Raw genomic sequence first — 20,725 nt, 5'->3', positions numbered from 1 at the left:
TTAAGCTGGAAAATGCTTGTCATTTTTTTCCAAAAATATGGGAGACACAAATATAACTTAGTAATTTCCCTTGCCATAAATTTCTCCATCAACTTCTCAGTTGCCATAAATTAAAGTACTTACATTACTGAAAATGCCTGGGAACTCATTTGGCCTCAAAGTATCACTAAACGTTTAATGGTTACTCCAGAATTTTTATTTTTTTTTTATCTTTCCACTTTAGGGGCTGACATTTTTAATTTCTAAAGAGATGCGGAAAGCCATGGAGGAGAAGCTGGAGATGAGGCCGGACCGGTGGTGAGGGCTCAAATTGCACAGGGCTGTAAGAGGAGCTTGGAGTTCTCTTACCGGGGAATATGGACCAATTTCTACAAGTTTAAAAGAAAAGAAATAAAATTTTCAAATACATTTTAAATTTCAAATTAGGTTATTAGGCAAAAAACACATTTTCCCCTCATTGTTTAAAGCAATATTATCTTTCAAGCGTAAATTCAGTCTTTTGAAAGCTTGCCACAGAAGGGCCTGAGTCACTTTTTAATTTTCTGTATGTAATTAAAAACAATATCCAAGATGTTGCACTGGAAGAAACTAGGTGAAAGACATATGAGCCCTTGTACATTTTTCTGCAACTTCCTGTGAATCTATAATTATTTCAAATTTTTAAAGTTTAAAAATAATAATAATATTAAAATAGTAAATAACCCTGTTTGCTGGGAGTTTGATTCCGCTAAACCTGCTTCAGGTGTCATCTGAGTGCTCAGATGGCGTTTTGAAGACATTGAAGCTGGAAAACTTTCCTCTCCACAAGTTTATCATTCCAGAGGGCAATATAGAAATATAGCCTCCAAAAATTACTCCAAATTACAGACATTTGCAGCCATTCAAGACTTAGCATTTATAAAACATCTACTTTCCTTCCACTTGGAACCTTTTGTGAGGGAAAAAAGCCTTTTGGAAAATTTTCTCCCAAAAAATGATTACACTGAACAGCCTTGTTCTCATACTCTGTGTGCATTTTTGGTTCAATTTACATCTGGGAGTGAATTTTTTTTTCTTCTATAACTATGTTTAAAACACAAGTATGGAGTTGTGTTAACAATTGTTCATTTAGGCAGTCTGAGTTTGCAATTGAGAAGGGGGGAAAATCTCTAAATGTTGAAAATTTGCTAAAAATTGTCATCTTTTTGTTTGGGGGCCACTAGCAGGGTACTGCCCGGAGAGCCCTCAGAGTCTCTCAGGCAATGCCCTCACTTCAGTTCCCCGGATAAAAGAGTCTCGAGAGCCATTCATGTGCTCGGCACTTCCAAGAAGAGCAATTATGTTGAAAGGCCACGCTCCAGTTCTGGCCCATGCCTTTCAAGACAACAATTGGATGTTCTTCTAGTGGTCTTTCAGCAGCAGACTCAGATGAGCACATTTCATAGAAACTGCTTTGGAAACAAGAATTACAGTTTATTACATTAATATGGGATTGACCCCTCACTCTCTCACTCAGGACCAAAATACTAAACCCCAATCAAACTCACTGGCTGGGTATGCAAGTGAAGGGAAGTGGTTAAGAGCTGGAGACCCGAGAGCCTGAACACCTAGGTTCAAATTCCAGCTCTCTTATTATGTGACCTTGAGCAAATTAATTAACTTCTCTTGCCTCAGTTCTATAATCTGTAATACTTGAATAATCATAGTAACATACGTCCTTGGTTATTATGAAGATTAAATGACATAATGCAGGTAAAGGGCTTAGAAGAATGTTCTCTGTTATGGTTCTCTAAGTACTTAGAAAGTGTTGTCTATTATTATTAAGTAGAATTATTCACCAGAAGGCTGCTTGGTGAGCCCAGAATTAGAACAAAAGGCAGTTGAGGCAATAGTTCTCCTTAATTCTGGAGACATCAGTGACATTTCCTTTGCCCGGCCCCATGCCTGAAACAATGGTCACCCTCTGATCACCAGGCTACTCATGCTCTTCACATCTTGTTTCCTGGCCCCGGGCCAAGCTGAAGAAGTTGGACGCATCTTGCTTCTCTAAACTCCCTTTTCTATGTGAACCATCTCTTGTCTGCTACCCCGTTTTTTCCTTCTGTCTAAAGAGCAGTAAGATTGTTCTTTCTGCACTCCTAGTGAACATTATATCTCCACTCTACACAACCCAGTCGAATGTTGATTACATTAGAACCCCTCTCCAAGCTCTGGCTGAGGCATCCAAGGTCACAGCCCACTTGCAGAAATCACATTACCTTCCCTATGAATTACAACCCATCATTTCATATTGGCGTCGGTAAGATTTAAATCTTTCAATAAGAGTTATGCGTGCATGCATTTTACAATTGTATAGTTCCTGTTTGTTTGTTTTTTACAGTTGTGCAGCCCTGGGTTTGTTTATTTGTTTGTTTTTAAGTATAATTGAATTTAGGGCACATGTAATTTTATTTTAGTGTCCATTACAAGCCTCTCAGAATGGAAACTATATATGTTTGCATATTTATTAATGTGACAGGTAAACATGCTGGGGTAGCTCACATCAATTCCTTTGATCTCAGTTTTCTTGCTTAGCTGAAAGTCTACTCCTTCCATTCTGAGCATCATGTTTTCAAATGACTGGCTTTGGAAATCTCCTGGCCCAAGCACAGACAAAACTGTTGATTTGACATTACCTTCGATTGCCAAATGCACCTTTACATTCAATATATCTAAGACTAAATTCATAATCTTAGCCCTTCAAACTAGGGGTGCCTCATTTGAATGATGGCACCTCCATCTATGCATCTGGACAGGCCTGGAACCCAGAGGCCATTCTTGACATCTCCTATATGCAATCCATCTCCAAGAATTTAGCTCCTGAACATCCTCTGAATCCATCTACTTCTCTCCATCTCAAATGCCTCAACCCTAGTCAAAGCCACCTTGATTTCTGAGTTAGACTATAATAACAGCCTACTTACTGGTCTCCCTATGTTCTCTCCTCATACTCCGTTCTCTCTCTCTTTTTTTTAATTTTTGTTCATTCTCTTGTTAACCATGTATTGATGAAGGAAGCATATTTGTTTCCAGATTGCCCAGCTGTGGTTTCTAACCTTGTTGTACATCAAATCACCAGGCCTCCTTGCTAAAATGCAGTGTCCACCTGTGGAGATTCTAATTCATTAGGTTTTGAGTGGGATTTCGGAATCTGAATGTGTAATAAGGACCCTAGAATGATTCTGATGCAGCTAGCCTGTGAATTAGCATTTTGGGATCATTGGCTACAGCTCACCAGGACCATACCTGGCCCATTTGAGAGTTGACCAGATATGTTTCCTAAATGAATCAGGACATTTATTGAGCCCCTACTATATGCCAGGCTGTTCAGGCACTAGGGATACAGTAGTGAATAAAGTAGACAAAATTCCCTGTCTTCGTGGAGATTACACTCTGGTAGTAGGAGAAACAAAACAAAAATGAAACAAAATACATGAAACGTTAGATGGCGATAAGTGGAGAAAAACAAATCAAGTTGAAATATGGGGAGATAGAGCTGTGGGGGAACAGGGAGGGTAGGAATGGACAGGTTGTCATTCAGATAAGAATAGTCAGGGAAAGTGAATTGAGTAAAGACCTGAAGGAGAAGAGGAGTAGGCCATTCAGACGGAAAGGGTTTTCCTAGACAAACCCTAGAAGGAGCAAGCACTCTTTGCTTTTCTAGCTTTCTCCATGAGAAAGATATCCTCTGACGATCCTATGTTCATTCTGCTCATCCTCAACTCCAAACTGGAGAAGATATTCTCAGTAAACTGTGGTATTTCTCACCTTCATGTCATCCCTCATGTATTCCCTCTGCCTGAAAACCTCCTCTGGACTGGACCCCTCAGTGTTTAAATTTTGCTAACTCAGCTCTTCTGCGATCCACCATATCTGGACACCCTTCTACCATAGCACCGAAGATGCTGATTTACATGCTTGTCTCCTCCATCCCCAAGACCGGACTTCAGGCTGTTTTCCTTTATCTATTTTGGTATCCTTAGTGCATAGCAAAGTATTGAGCCAAACCAGATCCTTGATAAGTGTTACCTATGTTATCTATGTTAAGCACAGAAAAGAAAGAAGGAAAGAAGAGGGAGGAAGATCCAACTTCATGTTCAATGCCAGGACAGGTACTATACGGTGGTAGATCAGCAAACCAGGACTCCTGCCAACCAGTCCTGTGGAGAATAACACCTCCATTTTTCTACCATCCTTCAGTAGTCTCTCTGGAATTGCCTTCAGGTGCATGTGAGTGATCATAAGATATGGTAATAATAACAATAGCTGTCACCTGTCAGATGTATAGTGTGTGCCAGGCACTACACTAAGTCCTTTACATGCATTACTGCATTACCTCATTTAATCCTCACAACAGCTCTGTGAGATAGATACAGTTATTATGTCTATTTCACAAATAAGATATCTGGAAAAACTTGCCCAAGGTTTCCCAGCTGGTGAGTGATGGAGCAAAGATGCAAATCCAGGGAGTGTGACACCACAGCCCAGATGTTTACCTTCTGTTTCTGAGTCAACTGAGCAGTAATTTCAAGGAGACCCAACTTCTGTGTCAGGAATCTAGGGAGAGCAAGTGAAAAAGAGAGAAGGAAGGATGGTCTAGGCCAGAAGAGAGACATGCTTATGGAAAGAGAGGGTAGGTCAGCAGAGTAGACAGAGGTCCAAGGCTTCAGAACCCCCCATAGTTCTCTCAGGAGCTGAGTGATCTTCAACAAAGCTCTATCCAGAGCAGAGGAAATAAGGCTGAGCATCCTCAGAGGAAATTTGGGGAGGGTAGCTGGACTTGAAACAACTGAGCAGGGATCAGGAGGTTCCGAGGGAGGCATGTCTCCTAATTGGCCACAAATGGATCTGGTGCTGCTTGGCCTTCTGGGGCTGTCCCCCTGGCCAAGGCCACCTCATTGCACAGTTCCAGGGGCATCAATCATACTAGGCTGCAAGAGGAGCTTTTTTCCACTGGGTCGGGCCTGAAAACAGGCATATTCATTCTTCACGTCCACAGGACTCTCTTACGCATCCCACAGACTTCTCCACGGCAGCCAGCTGTCCTCCGCTTCCCACTCTCACCCCATGTGCTCCCCACCCCCAAGAAAGCCTTCCTTCCACTGGATTTTTCCACCACCTGAATAACAAAATTTTACTACAGGGAGTTAGGGGCACAGGGCCTGGGTCAAGCGAGAAAAGACACAAAAAAAGGGGAAATGGAGAGAGGTGAGGGATCCAGCTTGAGCCCAGGCAGAGCCTCTAATTCTGGAAGCTCTGGAGAAACTTGACACCATGGCCAGGTCCTGAGCCAGGGCGGGGGAGGGAGTAAACCATCTTCCCGGAGCAGGAAGTGAGGGAGAGAGAGAGTGAGCTGGGGAAGCGCTCTGTTTTCTTTGGCCTCTGCCAGCCCAGGAAAGGAGAGGGAGAGAGGCCAGAGGGAGGAGGATAGGGCTGGTAGAAAGATCCGGTCTTTGTGTCCTACCCTCCCCCAGGAAGAAAGTTAGGTTGGCGGGGATCAGAGGCGAGACCACGGTTTCTCCCTGCCCGCTTCCTGTGAGATGTGCAAGGGAGCTGGGGCCACAGAATCCTGGAATCGGAGGCCAGTCAGGTGAGAACGTGGGGTGTGATGAGGAGTGGGAATGCTGGAGGAGGGAGGACAGAGTGTTGTTGTGTTGGAGGAATGAGACTAACCCAAAAGTATAACCCAAATACTCCTGGGAGGTGCCACATTCTCTCAGCCTTGATCTCCAAGCCACCTCCCCACCCGAGGCCCTAACCTCATGCACTGCTCTCTTCAACAAATAGGATGTGAGGAGGTAGGGGTCAACCTGGAAAAGGCTCCAGGCTTAGGCAGGCCAGGGCACCCCCTCTGGAAGCCGGACTTGCAGAGTCCAGATGTGTCTCCTTAGTTCATGCTGGGATGTAGACAGATGTAGTCATTCTGCTGTTATGAGAAAGGCCTTCTTAAGAGCTACTCCACCCCTAACCTTAATTCTCCCAGTGAACTTCATCCCAAATGTCATCCTAAATCCACCCCTCATAGGAACCCCAAACCAGTCTCAACCCAAATGCCATTCAAAATCACTGAATTGAACCTCACACCTTTATCCTAATCTAAAACCTTACTGTAGCCCCAGCTCCAGACTCTCCCCCAGATCTATGTAAATCATAAGCCTGACTGCACAGAGGTGTCTCTCATGGGGTGGGAATAAACACAGTAAGAGTTCATGTGTACTGAGCATTTATGAAGTGTTAGGCACCGTAATGGGCTTTTTCTATTTATTGCTGTATCAATACCAGTCCTATGAGTTGGACATTACTATTACTACTGTCTTACTGAGGAGAAAACCAAGGCTCAGAAAGATAAGGCAAGTTAGTCCAGTAAAGTGCCACCAGCCCTGGTTGTGACTGGTGGAATCGCTGCTCCCATCAGTAACATCTCACAGGTCGAGCATGGGCCTTCTACTGGGATGTCTTCTGTCTGCACGGGGAATGTTATGGCTGCTTTAGAATCCAAGCCAAGCTCTGTCATTCAAGATCCAGATGAAATCTCTACTCAGATACTGAGTGAGAATCGGCTCTGAGGTCTCGGAGTCTAGAAACTCACTGCAGAATGACATGAGAATCATAGCATAGGTAGGAAGGATCTGATCCAGGAAGACAACCCAAACCTGGTTAAATGCCAGAACCACTGAAGACCTTACCACTGTGGCCCCTAACCCATCATTTTAGGGGAGCTCCTCCCGGTCAGCTGCTCTGACTTGATCTTAGCTAATATTCTGATTCATCCTGAGGAATGTGCTCAGAGCCTTCCAAAACACAATGGGGGAAGTCTGCGATCAGGACAAGGAGGATGACCTTCTAAGTTTAGTGGTTTATCCTCCACAAGCACACTTACAGATGGTCTTCGTTTTATACTCACACACTGTCCCATTCAGGACTTTATGAAATCATAAAGTCCTGAAAACTTTATGTTTTCTCTAGTTCAGTGAGGGAAGCCAGTAGGGGGTCTACCTCTATGCCCTCAATCATGGGGACACTAGCTTGCAAAGTTCCCAGGACACCAGCAGTTCTGGGCCAGACCAAAGGGAAGGTACCAGCTCTTTGGAGTCCCTTCCCAGGTTAAGCATTGTATCAGAGTTTTTAGGGCCAGGGTGTCTGTCCAACCATGAAGGACCACATCAAGAAATACTCAGTTCACCCTACCTCCACTACCACCATTCTCCATCAGTCTTGAGAAGGTGACCAAGCTAGAGAACTCTGGCCACAAAGATGCCTGATCAGAGGTCAGCTAGGAGACCCAGTCTATGGCCCCGGGTACTCTGGCTTAAAAGCTAGAAGTCCTCGCATGGGTACTTACGGCCTGTAAGCACAGAACATCTTGGCCACACAACCCTGTCCCCTAGCATTGCATGTTGACATTATCTGCTGCCTTTCTAAACCAGTCCAGGGATCCCAGAAATAGCCCAAGGTGGGCCCCTGAAGCCACTCGTACTCATTCCCATTTTGTTCTCCCTCCTCCCAACCACCCCCCCTACACACACACATTTATCTCTCTCTCATTTGCGATATGAGTATTTTTTCTCTTCTGCCATCATCCTCGTTTGTCATTTCAGAGCCATAACCTGGAGTCAGTAACAGTAATGAGTATAATTAGCTCCTGGAAGAGAAGGGCAAGTGGCACAGGCAGAGTAGGACTGGGGGAGGGAGAGGGCCTGGGAAGGAAGGGATGAGGCTCTGACAGGATCAGTGTTCCCAGCTCTCTCTGTCTGAGATCGAAGAGCCAGGAATCCATAGCTGCAGAGAGATAGGAGCTGACACCCACGACTAAAGCCCATCACAGCAACTTCTCTGGGTCAGGTGACATTGAGTCCTCCCTAGCCGTCCTCCCTAGCCGTCCTCCCAAAACTGACAGCTCCACAGATCTCCTCCAAATTCCACAGATGCAGATAAAAGTCAGAATAGAAATAAGCAGTTCTAAGGGGCAAATGCAGATGTGCCCGTGAGAGTCCTAGATGTAGCTCAGTCATGGCCGCCACCAGGGTGCTGTGACTGCAAACAAGAACGTAGACCCAAATGGGGCAGGGGCAGGGGTTGGGGTGAGGAGGGAACAATGCAAAGAGCTGCTTTCTGGGTTCCAGGAGGGATGCAGTTCTGAGGAGGAGAGAGGTCTAGCATCTGACTTCATGAAAATACTCAGCCTGGTCCTGGGAAAGATAAATGTCTACAAATGAATATTCACTATCATCTACCCCGAGACTCATTCCCTTCATTATACATACTTCTCCGACTCCTGCCACCCTTCCCCACCTCGTCCCCCAGCTACAGAATCAGCTTCATTGGGACCTTTTTCTGTGGGTAGTCCAGGGGTTCTCCTTGGGCACCTCTTGTCACAGAGGGGAGGGCAGCAAAACCACCTCTGCCTCCGGGAAATAGAGGAAAATGTCAGTGTTAGCCGGCAGGCCAGCCTCTGTCCTAAGCCCCATTAATACCCAGCATTCTGGGTGCTATAAAGATGAAGGAGCCCATAGCCTTGCTCAGGGGCCCCTGCACATAAACACCCCAAAGATAAAGCTCCCTGGCTATTGCTCAGAGGCCCATTTACTTCCCACTTTGTTTTGAATTCTCATCTCAGAATTTTGCAAATCTCTAACAGCAGGAACTTTCCAGAAGTTGCAGAATATAATCAGTGCATTCTCAGCCTTGCCACTCACTCTCAGACAGAGCACCTCCAGGCAGCCACCTACCAGTGAGTGGAGGAGGCAGGAGGCTGAAGGCAGTCAGTGGAGTCTGGGTAGGACAAGGCCAAGAAAGATCCCCTTGCCCAGCCCGCACCTCTGGGTGAGCTTGGCTTGTACCCCAGCCAGCCCCCACCCTGGTCCTGTTTGTGAAAATAAGGAAACCAGCCTATGCTGGGCTATTCCAAGAGGATTAGCTATCTCAGCACAGAACATCTCTGCGCAGGAAGTTTTTCTTTAAATATACCCTGAACCTCACCCTTTGCAGAATCAGCCATTGCATTTGGTCAGGCCTCAGGGGAGGGGAAGTGGAGGAAGATAGCTGCTGTCTCTGTCCTCTCGTGAGCAGCCAGAGCCACAGCACTGGGACTGCCAAATCTCCTCTCCACCCCCTCCCCCACCCGCACCCCCACCACTGCTTTTTTGCATGCGGTGCAGACCTGTTCATTTGCAGAGAGCAGCTCTGAGGTCTGGGTGGGAGTCCTAGGACTGGGTTTCTCTGCATGCCTTGTCCCTTTGATGATCTCTAGGGATCGCCTACTGCATTTACCTCAGGACACAAAACCTCTTTTGGAAAAATCCACCACTTTTTCCAGCTTCCTCCAAAGAGCCAAACTAATACTTTCTGGGCACCTACTACATGCTTCATATGATTTAGCACATCTGATTTCATCTTTACAATCCTACAAGTGTGGAAATACTGTTAAGCATGAGGGAAAAGCCTCAGAGAGGATAAACAAATTCACCTGAGGTCATGCAGGTAATAGGTGAGAGGACAAGGCCAGGACTGGAACCCAGATCTGAGTTCTTGACCTGTACTTTCTCCTCTATGTCACACTCCACCTGAGAAGGTGAGAAGCTGGACTCTGAGTGGGCAGAGGAAAGTAGCGGAGGAGATGCATGTAGCACTTCCCTGTGGTCCTCACAGTCACGCTCCAGCTATGACTCTCCTGGCTACCTTCTTGACAGGCAAGCAACCAGGCGTTACACCTGACTCATCTTCCCACAGCCCAAGCATCCCTGCAGCCAAGCAAGGCCAAGGGGAGCCAGAACCATTGTTTCCCCCTCCTCCACCAGAGGAAAGTGAATAGCTTTTAGAGTTCCACCTGGAATTATATATTAATAAGGATTATCAATGTCAGAGAGATTTAAATCAAGGCAGACTCCCAGGAAGAGGGGAGATCATGAACAGTTTTGCAAAGAAGTGAAGTGTAATTCTTTGTGCAGAAAGGAGAGAGAAGAAAGTCCCAGAGCATAGAAGAGACCCATCAAAGGTTGGTGAAGTGGACCCACCTCTGTGTGTGTGGGTGGAAGGAGAGCAGGGTGACAGGAATGATACGCACTATGTGGGGTTCCTGACCATCTGCAATTCTCCCATCCAGAGCTCAGAATCCCAGATCCCCAAGGGTGCTGCAGCAGCCCTCCTCCTGCGGTCTACTCCACATTCCTCACATTCTTTACGCTCAATTAAGGAGAAATAATCAGGGGAGCAAACAAGGCCACAGCAGGGCGGCCATACCCCACACTGGAGGCATCACGTGTGCAGAAACAGTCCCCCTTGGTCAAGCCAGACCAGACCTTGGACTGAGCGGCCTTGTGGGGATGAGGAAAGCAAGCAGTGAGGAGCATCTCTCTATGCTCCACAGAGACAAAAGAGCTTGAAGGAAGGAGGGAGGGGAGCTGGGATCAGGAGAGAAAAAAGAGATGAGAAGGCAAGGTCAGAGCAGGGGCAAGGTGTACAGCCAGAAGATCTCAGCCATCTATTTCTTAATAAGGTTATTGCTTTACCACGATCGCAGCATGGTGTCACCATCACCATCCACCATCATCATCAAATGCCCTTTGAGACATTCCTGGATGCTTAGTGTTCTCATCTTCATCAGTTATTGGCATGCATTGATTAAGTATGCCAGGGGACTAGTACCTCTCTGTGATCTTCAAAATTTACTATCCATAGTTTTCAGAGGAATGCCACTCTTGACCCCAGTGGAACTGCATGTCATTTCCTCCTCTGGGACCCAACAGGCCTGGTCAGCCAAGCAAACTCCTACTCCCTCAAGCCTCTACCCAAGGGCTGCCTCCACCCCTACCCGCAACCTCCACCTTCACAAAACCTTCCTTGACATCCCCAACAGATCCGGAGTCTCCTCTGGGCTCCCCCTTCACCTGGTACATGTAACCAGGACAACCCTTATGCTGTTTTATAATTTTAGGTATGTATGTCTATATCTCCACCAGAATAAATAATAACTAAATGATCATTGTTATTTATTGAGCATGTTCTATGTGCCAGGCGCTGTGCTGGCACTTGATAGATGACCTCATTTAATCCTTTTAATATCCTTAGAGGTCATTATTATTATCATCTCCAATTTATTCATGAAGAAGCTGAAACTTTGAAAGGTTAAGTAATGTGTCCAAAATGACCCAGCTAGTAAATCAAGGAGGGGGAATTTGAACACAGGATCATAAAATGCCAGAACCTATGCTATTAATCTAATACTGAGATGTTTGAGGACAGGGTTTATATTTAGTTGCTTACCATTACATGGCAAAGAAAATGTGCTCAGTATAGGATGGATGGATGGATGGATAGATGGATGTTGAAGGCTTTACAGAGTTTCAGCAGTGGAACTAGGCCAAAAACTCTCTCCCCACCTCTGTATCAATGGATCAAATTTGTGAGATGATTTGTTAGGACAAAGACCCATTCCATGCTCTTTATTGGGACTACTGTTAGGACACGCTTTGTTGCCACTTTGGAGCTTCAGTCTATGACCATATCCACACTCGGTCTTTGGCCACTTTGGGGTCTCAGTGGTCAGAGGTAGGGGCCAGTTTATAATCAGGATGGGAATCGGTCTGGGTCTAGTGTAGAGGATCAGTCTGCGGCTGGTGTATGTCGAAAGAAGAGAACACCTCTCTGCCATGCTGACTTGCAGCTGAATAGAGAGTAGACAGTTCCTCTCAAGCCAAAGTGCTTTGTTCTTGAGCTTTTAGAGGTGGAGAGATAATATGTACGAGAGTAACTGGGTATGTGAGATAGTGCAAGCCAGAGTGCCCTGGGAAAAGGGGTCAGGGAATATACCCACTAAGTGCGCTCCATGTCCTCTTCGTGAGTCCCATATAATTGTGAGTGTGTGGTGTGGCACATGTGTGTGTGCTATATGTGATGGGACAACAGGGGCTGGGTAGGGTGTGAGAGAGACAAGCACACACCTGTAATAACATTGGCTTCAGACGCTGGGAGAGAAGAAATTCCCCCAACTGTTTTATCAGAGCCGAAGTTACCAAATTATGTTATTGTTTTAAATTTGAGCTTCTCTGCCTGGAAACAGAGGGGATCTCAGGTTCACGAGCTTAATGCTTGACTGGGCCTGGAGCTCCACTCCCCAGCCAACCCAGGCTCCCAGAGCTCCCAGGCCCAAGGAACAAAAGTCTTCTCTCTCAGGGCTTTGAAGTGGAAACACTAACTGCTCCCTTTAATTAGAAAGAAACCCCCTATTGTTCCTGCTTTATTACTGATGGATGAAGACATGGGGAGGAGGGATTCTGAAGAGCAGGGGGTTGGGGGAAGAGTGGAGGGAACACGAAATCTCTATTTAGACTAGAGAATCCCTACACTCAGTCTCCATGCACCAAGCCAGACCTCTTTGTCCGCCCAAGCAACCCAGATTTACAGGGCATCCAGCCTTTGATTAGATGTCATAGGAAAGAGAGAAGACAGGGTCCCAGCCCTCGAAGAGTTTATAATCTCAGCAAGGGAGGCATGGCAGGGGCATAAGAAATGAAAGATAATTGATACTAAATTAGTTCTTGTAAGCAAGAAAAAATTAGAGCAGGAAGATAGTCCCATAAGACAACCACCTAAAAAAATTCCGAGGGTGTTGTCTAAGGACTTGAGCCAAATGCTGCAGACTGGAGAGAACTAACAATGAGTACAGAGAGAGTATTCCCACTCCGAGCAGGTTTAAGGGCTGGTGCAAAGGCCCAGAAGTAGAAATGGGCACAGCTTCTTTGGAGGACAGTAAGGAAGCTGGTCTAGTTGTAGAGGATGTGTGTGGTCCCCACCAGACCAGACCTTGGACTGTGCGGAGAAACTACAGGGAACCAGATTGCATAGAGCAGATGTAACAGAGAAGTGGAAGACTTTGAAAGCACATAGAGGAGAATGGCCTTGATGAGACAAATAGAAAGCCTTTGGGCTTTCCTGAGCAGGAGAGTGACCTGATAAAAGGTGGCCCCTGGGGAGATTGATCTGGCAGCCCCATGCAGGAAGCCATGGAGGGGAGGAAGAGTAAAGGCGGGAAGACTAGTTGGGGAGCTCCTGAGGAAACTCAGGTAATGATGGCATTGAGACGAGGCGGGGGAAAAGATGAGTCTGGGATAAATTTCAAAGGAAGAAAAAACATGTGTTGACAGAATAGATATAAGTGGATAATGGGTTGGGAACAAAGACACCTCCAAGATCACCAGTCTGGGAGACTAGGAGGATGGTGGAAAGGGGAAGAGAGTAGAAGCCCTCTAGGAGAAATGAGGGACCAGAAAAGTTAATAAACAAAGCCCCCCATAGCTTTATTCTCCCTTCCAGAGCCGAAAGATATCTTGAACATGGTACTTAGAGGACAGTAACTCCAAGACAGGAAAACCGTATTCCCATCAACTGGGAACACCATCATGAAAAAAACAACTTTTGTACAATCTTTCTTTCATGCACTTCAAAGTGATTCACACCTGTGCCTCATTCAAGCTCAAAACAACCACAGCTGGTATCATTATCCCCATTTTACAGATGAAAAAACTGAGGCTCAGAAAGACTAAACTTCCTCTAAGTCACACAACTAGTTAAGGGCAAAGCTGGGAGCAGAAGCCTTCTGACTTTCAGCTCAGAACTCCTCCCAATGCCTATTCGCAGCCCAGGGGAGGGGAAGGGCCTGGAGCTATGTGCCTGGGTCACTGGGGGCAAGGAATCTGGGGCTCAGAGAGAGGGTCCACCCCGGACTTCAATCGCACCCCCAGCCTGCTCCTCACACTCACACAGGGCGTAAGTCGGGAGCCCAGGGTTGGAAACGCCAAGTCTAATCAGACCTCACAAGCCCACAGATGGTTTGAATCAACATGCTACCTTGATAGGAATAATGAGGAGTCTTGAAGACAGTCTTATGCCAGCTCCATCCGTCTGGACAGAGAACCACATCTTCCACAAAAATTTCCCCAACCAGGGTCCCATCGCCCTCCAAGCTGGGCAAACTCTTCATAAGAAAGTCCCTTGGTCCCACATCACAGCAGCTCCCCAGCCTCCACCAGCAGAAACACTCACAGGTTTTCTAAAAACTCTCACTTCGGGTTCAGATTTGACAAACTCTGACTTCTTAGGCCTTTCATGAGGCTGAAAACGGTTCCTAGGGAGAAACAGGTGACCATGGGTCACAAAGCCAGGGCAAGGATTGTGAGGCAATATGGTGGGGTGGACGGGCCTGGATCCAGACAAATGAAGAACAGACAAACACCCACTTCCTGGCAGAATGAGTATTCCCAAGGTTCATTGTTTCATTCATTCAACATAACAAATGTCATCATGACATTTTCTTTGATGAGACACCTGACCTAGGGCACCCAAATCTCAGGAAGCTTGGGGATAATCAATCTATGAGATCACAGAGCCCCAGGCACAGAACCAGACCTATGGTTTAAAAGAACTCCTCTTACTAGGGGAGCCTATTGGAGCCAAGGCCCCAGAATGGCAGTGGTGGCCTTTCCCCAGGGAAAGCTCAGGCTTGGGATTTCAAACCGCACCCTCCTAGTCTCCACTGAGGGTGGCTTTGTGGGCAGGGACCTGCTTTAATAAAAATTTGGCCTGCCCACCCCTTTGCCTAGCAAAGCTTAATTTGAAGCTTAAAAAACAATGAAGTTAATTTTTAAAAACCTTTCATTGAGTTCCATGAGACCCCTATTAATTTTATTGTTTCAATAAAGCATTTATTTAATTGTCTCCAGAAGGGCCCTGTTAAATGCACAGATGTTACCTGAGTCAGAAGGGAGGGAACTAGGAGCCTTTTTTTCACCCTCTCCCGTTAGCACATTAGCAGGATTCTGTTATTGGATTAACTGATTGTCACCTTTAAAGTCACAAAATAGAGCCCTGAGGGAATGAGACACAAGGCAGGTAAATTCTGGGGAGCGGTTCAGGTCACAGTTGCAGGAAGTCGGAAGGCAGGCTCATGACAAAGAGGCTGGGTTTGGTTAGGACAAAGAAAAGAATTCTCTTCTGCTGATAAGGAAACATTTGTTATTTAGCCTCTGGCACAAAGCTGATGTTCCTGAAAAATCTCAGAAGACAAGCACATTACTAGATGTAGAGTATCCAAACCATAGGAGGGGAAAGGCTCGGTTTGAGTTGGCAGTAGATCTCTGGAATGTCATGTTTAGTCCTTCCACAATTATTTACTCAGTACCTACTATATGCTGCCACTACTTGGAGCTTTGAGCATACAGCTGTGAACAAAACAAAGACCCTGCTCTCATGGTGTTTACATTCTAATTAAGGGAAACTGACAACAAAAAAGTAAAAATATAATTGACATATCAAGATAATTTCAGACAACGATAAATGTTCTGAGGACAAATCAGAGTAAGTAATGTGGTAGAGAGGGATCAGAGGAGATTTCTCTGGTGAAATGACATTTAAGCCAAGACTTGAATACATGGAGGAGGAGCCAGGCACAAGAAAGGCTAAAGGAAAAGCCTTCCAGGCAGCGAGAATAGCAAGTGCAAAGATTCTGGGGCCCCACTTTGAGAGGACCATTATCAAACAAGTAAGTAGTCAGAGAAGCATGAACTGGAGAGAGGCCCAGGAGACCCTCTTACACCAAGAATATTTCAAGAACTGTTTTAGGACAGAGACTCCGTCATTCATCTTTGTGTCCCTAGTTATTTGCTTGGTGTCTAGCACAGAGAAGGTGATTGATAAATGTAGGATTGAAAGGAGGAAAGAAATGAGAGGAAGAAGATGGAACACTTAGAGAGAACTTCATTTAGTCAGATTATTTTTTTTAACTCCACAGCCAATTAAAACAGAAGGGGCAGGGGAAGCTCAATTTGCATACTAGCTCATTTGTTATCAAGCCTAGGGAGGGGGGGAGGCATGGGGGATATATATCTGGATCCATCTAGGAGATCAAAATGTAACTGAAGAAACAGCAATAGTAATTAGTCCTAAACTTATTACAGGCTCTGCTTTAGAGCTTGCAAAACGCTTTTGCCTACATTACCTGTTTCTAAGAGCCCTGTGAAATATAAAATAACAATATTAGTCAATATTTAACTAATTGCCTATAGACCTTGGCACCATGCTAAGACATATTGGGAGATGAAATCAAACGAGGCCCTGCTTTCATGGAGTATTTAGTCCAAAGTAGACAGATTTCAATCAAATGACATAATGAGAGAAATTATGACCACAATGAGTGTTGCAATGGCTAGGTTCATAGGGCTACAAGAATCCATACTGGGGGTGAACAGAGAAGGCATCCCTGACGAGGTATCTTAGGAGCTGAGCTCTAAGGATGAATGGAGTAGGCAAAAAGGGAAGATAAGAGTGTTCCAAACAGAGGGAACAGTAAGTGGGGGGAGGGCAAGGTGCAAATGAGGAACCAGGATGCTACACTGAGTCAGGAATTACCTCTGGATAGAAGGACTTGCAGAATAGAAAGGGTAGTTTGCCACCAACCATAAATGCCAAGCTAAATTATCCTCCAAATGATGGGGAATCATTAAAGACTTTAGAACGGGAAAATGATGTGTTGGAAGCAGTGTTCTTAGCAGATGAATTTGGTGCCCATACATGTTTTGAGGTGAGAGAATATTCAGGGGACCCAATCAACAGATCAGATGTAAGAGGAAGAGCCTGGACTAGGGAGGACGGCAGGGAGGAAATAAAGGAGAAAATCCAAGGGTTGTTTTTCAAAAAGCACAGAACTTGAATTTGAGTTTAGAAGCATCAAAGAGTCTCTGAGGTGTCTAGGGAGCCTGCTGGTACAGAATCGAGACAGTCATCAAGGGAAGCTTGTCGGGGGAAGGAGATGATGAACGCGTGGGGCATCTTAGGGAGTCTTTACACAGTAAATTCTTCGTAGCGGTTACCTCTGCAGGTGGGGTTGGAGGGGCAGGCAAGGTGGCTTTTACATCTTATGGTATATAATCTTTTAATGGAAGGATTTTGTGTAATTTTTACTTCCTTTGTGTACTTTTTGGAATTTTTCAAATCATTATTTTAATTCCATGCAGTCTCCTAGAGTCTCATTAACCCTTGGTAAACGATGTCTCCTGACTTGCTCTCTCTCCCCTACAATGAAGGGGAAAGAGGGAATGAAACTACTTCATACAGGTTTGGTCTCAGCTCCAGAGTCTGTGGTTTTTCCTACAGTGGTGGCGAGGTTTTCCTCAATATCCCTCTTTCTGTATCTCTCTCTTTCTCTCCCACTGCCCCCTGCCCCAGCAGAGCCTGCCTCTGTCCTCAAAGGCTCAAACATCATTCAACTTCCATCTTTGAAGCCAGATTGAAGTGCTAGACTTGGAAAGACTGACTTTGGAATTTTTATAGCTGAAATGAGCCCCAGCCCGGCCTAGCCCATGAACTAAGCTATAGGAGGCAGGAGAGATGATGGAAAAGCACAAGCTCTGCTGTCAGAGGCATCTGTATCCAAATCCAGCTCTGCCACAAGTTACCTAACCTCTCTATGTCAATTTTCTCATCTTGAAAATTGGAGATAATAATAGTATTTATGTGCTAGAAGTAATAAGTGGATTAAATGATGATGAAAGGCATTTAATAAGTGTGCTCTATCATTAGTGTTAATAAGAACAATAAAATAATAAATCTTTATGACCAAAGTTTGTTGCTCAGAGGCAAAAATAACTTTAACGCACTTCCATCTGAATTCCCACTGGTGGCATTTCTTTGCATCTCTGCCTCTCCCTTCGACCGGATTTTTTTCCCCAAAAACTAACAAAGAGCTGAGAGAAGAGCTGAATCAGGGCCTGAGTTGCTGCTTTCTGATTCATGGTGGTCTAATCTGCCACTTACAATTTGTCTGACATTTGACAGATTCCTTAATCTTGTGAGCCTCAATTCCCTCTTCTATAAAATGGGTGTAATAATGCTGACCTCACAGTCTTTGTCAAGAGGTTAGACAGTTCCTTGCACACAGCAGGTTTTCAGTACATGATAGTTCTCTATCAGAGTTCCAGATAGGGGCTAGCTCTTTCCTGTTTGCCCTCCGACCCCTAGACCCTCTATAATCTCCTTTGTATTAGTCCTTGACAGTTTCAGGTGAATCTTTCCAATTACATGGTAAGGGCAGAAGTAAGGCCACGGACTCCCTAACTGTAAGGCCAGCCTCCTGAGGCAGCTGGGGAAGAAGGAGAGAGACATTAGTCCTCTACAGGTCCAGAACCAAATGCACAAACTCAACAGCCCTTCTTTCTTCCTCTTTTCTCTCTACTTTCCAAACTAAAGCCCTGAGGCTGCTCAAAAAGAACTGGTTCTTTCTATTTGATTGTGGCCTAGAAGAAAAGTTGCCCCATTGACTCAGGGTACATTTGGCTTGGTCAGAGAAGGTGTGATGCGTTAGTTCCAATCACCCAGCCCCTGTGCTCCCATTCTCAACCCTCTCCCATGCGAATGTCTCTGGACAAAGGCAAAAGCCTCCCCTCCACCACTCTCTGCCACCAGGGTCCATCCATCGCCCATTGATCCAATGGCCAACTGTCCATCCCTCAATCTGCATCTCCATCTGCCTAGGTGAAGAGAGGCCCTAGGGTACAGCCCTCACTGTTCTCCCTCCTCTAAAGAGTCTTCAGGACAGAGTCTCAATTCTGGGCTATGTCCAATGCCAGGCGATAGCTCTAAATAGGTACTTCTCAGCCTTCTCTGTCATCATCCCCACCCCACCCCCAGCTTCTCCAACCTAAGGAAACAGTGAAGGAGACAGGACACACATCTCAGATAGCTAGGAAAGGGCAAGAAAGAAAAGCTGTCATGGAGCATCTCTCTGGGCTGATGGGTGAGGCCGAGCAAGAGGGAGGAGGGAGGAAGAGAGAGGCAGGCCCAGGGAGGGAGACTGAGAAGGATACTCTGGACCACAGATCTGGAGGTGCAGACATACAAAGACTAGCCCAGGCAGTGAGAGCTCTGAGCACCCACAGAGCCTCTTCGTTTCTGGGGTCCTGGAGGGCCTTACCCTCTGCCTGGGTCATGGAACCAAAATGGCTCATGTTCCCAACCCGAGACCCACGGAGAGAAACTAAGCTCTTTTCCAGAACCGGGTAGAAAGAGCTCTCCTGAGCCAGGGCTTTCTGCTCTGTCTTTGTCTGACTGCCCTTCTCAAGATTCAGGGTTGTTGTTGTTGATTTGTTTTTTGTTTTTTGTCTCTGTCTCCATGTTTCTACATCTTCGTCTATCTTGTCTCCTCTTTCTCTCTCTGTGCCTCATCTCTGTCTCAGATAATTTCTTGGGGACTCTGCCTTGGGGCTCCGGCTCTCCAGTGTGTAGGAAACCTGACCTTCATCATCTGTTTTTTATATTTTGGAAACGTCCGCTTCACTTCCTACCTGAGGGAAGTGGGGGTGGGGGAGCAGGCTGCCTGGTCTACCCCTTTCCCTCTCCCCTCCTTTTCTGAATCCATTCCCTCCCTCAGCTCTTTGCCCCAGGGAGCCTAGAGCTGAGGCCCTCCCTGCTCTGGGTCACTGTGGCATCAGGAATCAGGCCCTGATTCATGATATTCCCTCCACAGCTCACCGCAGAATGGGGGAGGCAGTGAGGCCTCTTCTGATCCACCGCTGGTTTGCTGATTTGGGAAAAAGTGAAAATTCCAGGCACAGAGAGAGCCCAGGAGGCTGAAAGATTTCACCAGTGGAAACCAAGATGGAAAATAAAGTCATTTCTGCCTCTAGGCAGAGTTACAGTCAACCAGGTTGCCTAACATGTTGTCACAGATGTTTATTTGTTTAATATTATTATTAATACTAGCGATAGACTACACATACTGAAGGCTTATCTTGTGCCAGACACTTTATATGTCTTTGCATTTTATCCATTCAACAACTTTATATGGTAGGTACTATTATCTCCCATTTTCTTAATGAGAAAATGAATGCTAAACAGAGAGGTACACTGACTTAACCAAAGTAACTAAACTAATGAGATTTGAACCCAGGTTTCCCTGACTCCAAATTCTAAGCTCTTCACCCTACTTCTAGGTTTCTAAGATCTGAGAAATGTATTTTGTACATTTCCTTTTAAACGAAATAAATCCACAGAATTCAGAATAAACCTTCAAGATCCCAGGGACCATGTATCCCAGCTGGAGAAGCATTATCTATAACTCGCTACTTTCTGGGAGATCTTGAAGAACCGGCTAACAAAGATTTTGTGGAAAGGCTGGAAGAGGGCATTTCAGGAAGGAAGAACTGGGAGGGCAACGTGAAAAAAAATGCAAATGATGGCTCTAAGTCAGAAGACAGTGTGGGCATGAGGCTGGAGGAGGCTGGTTCTGTGCAGGGAAATGAGAAGGGGAGAACTGGGCTAGGTGGAGAACTGGGCCAGCTCTCAGAGGCCTGAAGGCCCAGTTCAGTTTATGCTCCAGGTTATTGAGCAGGAAGGAGAGTAATACAGCCAGCCCTCCATATCTGCGGGTTCCATATCTATGGATTCAACCAACAATGGATGGAAAACATTTGGGAAAAAAAATGTTATGCTGTTGCTGACATGTACTATGTAGTTAGGCCTATGATGGTTGCATCTGTACTGAATATGTACAGACTTTTTTGCTTGTCATTATTCCTTAAACAATACAGTATAACAACTATCTATATAACATTTACTTGTAATTGGTATTATAAGTGATCTAGAGATGATTTAAAGTATATGGGAGGATGTGCATAGGTTATATGCAAATACTACACCACTTCATACAAGAGACTTAAGC

The 20,725-nt window shown here is 45.6% G+C and overlaps 1 long non-coding RNA gene across 1 annotated transcript; it reads left to right on the top strand.

Annotated features, from left to right (window-relative positions):
• Positions 1 to 5,319: 5,319 nt before the first annotated feature.
• On the top strand, positions 5,320 to 19,720 carry LOC120621731 (uncharacterized). The gene is made up of 2 exons (XR_005658273.1): positions 5,320 to 5,608; positions 19,532 to 19,720. It is a non-coding gene; the product is annotated as an uncharacterized LOC120621731 (long non-coding RNA).
• Positions 19,721 to 20,725: the final 1,005 nt, after the last annotated feature.

This window comes from Pteropus medius, unplaced genomic scaffold (genome assembly GCF_902729225.1).
Source record: "Pteropus medius unplaced genomic scaffold, Ma_sr-lr_union100, whole genome shotgun sequence".
Lineage (NCBI taxonomy): Eukaryota > Metazoa > Chordata > Mammalia > Chiroptera > Pteropodidae > Pteropus > Pteropus medius.
The sequence above is the reverse complement of the archived record's forward strand: the minus strand, read 5'-3'. Positions and strand labels throughout refer to the sequence as shown.